The sequence below is a fragment of the Populus euphratica genome, unplaced genomic scaffold, assembly GCF_000495115.2.
Source record: "Populus euphratica unplaced genomic scaffold, PopEup_1.0 scaffold366.1, whole genome shotgun sequence".
NCBI lineage: Eukaryota > Viridiplantae > Streptophyta > Magnoliopsida > Malpighiales > Salicaceae > Populus > Populus euphratica.
Genome location: NW_011500066.1, coordinates 217,586 through 219,616, shown reverse-complemented (window position 1 = coordinate 219,616; position 2,031 = coordinate 217,586).

Genomic DNA, 2,031 nt, shown 5'->3' with positions numbered 1-2,031 from the left:
ACAATGTAATTAAGAAAAAATATATTTAAACTCGTAGGTTTACTTGATATAGTCCATGAAGTTAAAAGGCCAAATGTATGGTGAGGAAGCCTAGTCTTATGTTGACTATAGTGCTTTGAGCATCTTATATACGAAGGAAGTCGTTTTGTTTAGCTTCAAAGATTGGCGTAATAGCTCTTGAACTCTTCCTATCATAGCAATTAGGTCCTTAATTTGGACGGTGGCGTTAGATGAACTACCCATCTCCTGATCCTCTATATAACCTTCTAGGATATACACGAGAATGTCGTAGATTTTATGTTTTAAAATATTTTTAATTTAAAAAATTTTAAAATAATTTTAAAATAAAAAATATTAATTTAAAATTAAATATTTTTAGAATACAAAACACCAGCGCCCTTCATCCTCGGTGCATCTCCTTCAGTTCCGCGTTGCCCGGTCTATCTGTAAAAAACAATATTACAATTGACTTTTTATTTATTTATTTACAGGGAGTCTTATGTAATTGCCTACCAAAAATCTTTGGTGGTGATTAAATATGGGGGAATGGGTCCCATGATTAATTCTTCAACCGCTAATGGGACCTACTTCACCGCCTCCCCATCTTTCCTTTCGACTCTAAAAAAGTGGACGGTGCGATCGCATGAATATTTATGGCGCGTGGCACCATGCTGCCGTGGACAGCGCTACTTTCGGCCCCAACGAGCCCCTTCATTACCAACATTCCAAACGCTAGCTTTGAACTTTTCCTTCTTTCGAACCCACTAATAAACAATCGCGTGACTAAAAGCATGACTTTGTTTTTCCGGTTTAATTTATTTTTTCAAGAAATATTAAATTAAGATTTTTTAATGAATTTTTTACTTTTTGATTATAACAACATATATTGGTCGGGTAGAAATATTTTTTAATTAAAAATATATAGAATAATTATATATAACACATAAAATACAGTACAAATAATTTACTTTGGATATATTTGGAATTATAATAACAGTAATAATTTAAAATATTTTTTATTTAAAAATATATCAAAACTGTTAAAATAATAACTTTTTATTTTGTAAAATTATTTTTTATATCAATAAATAAAAAATTATTTAAAAATAAAAAATTATTTAAAATAAAAAAATTTAAAATTTATAAAAACACAGTTTACACCATATTGTTAAATAGATCCAATAATTATAACATGGCATGCCAATGTTTTAAATGCGTTTTCAATTCATATGATTTTCTTGATAAAAAAACAAAGTTTATGCAATGAAAAATAAATCAAGAAAGAATTGTTTTTTCTTTTTTCCATTCCTTTTGAGGTAAATCCATCGCATTCTCTGTTTGACCTTCCGCATCCGTATTATTCTTTTTGCCTGTTTTTTTTTTTATATATATAAAATGTCTTAATAGCTACTACCGAGCTTAAAAACGAGCAAGTTTATTATTATTCTCAAGTCCATATTCTTATGAAAGTATGTGTGAGCTACGGCCCTCGTACAATTAAAACCAAAATATAAAAAATTCAATACGAGTTTCATTTTATAATTTTAAAATATGATAGATCAATCGGAGATCCGGTTAATTTAAAATTGAAATTGAGCCAAGTTTTAAAAAAATTAAAAACCTAAGCGACAAGGTAGATTGATCTAAAAAAATTCGGTAAAAACCACGATTATAATCTATTAACTATTTATTTTTTGAACTAAAACGATATTATAAAGTTAACTTAAATGAATCAATAACATATTAAAAACTCAATAATCAGAATAAAACTTACGATTCAAGTCTTGAATCAGGTTGATCATCGAATCAGATTTAAACACTCTGGTTTGCTATGGCTGAGATGACCTCTCCGTCTTTTTTTTTTCTTCCATCTGGCCATCCTCGCCAACATGATTCTCATTTGAGAACACAAGTTGATAGTTTCCTATAATCTCCGCATCATGCTCATTCATCACTCCATTAGCAACTGGTTTGGCCTAATTCTGTGAACAATTGTTGTTATGTGAGTGTAAAATCACCAATGTCTATCTA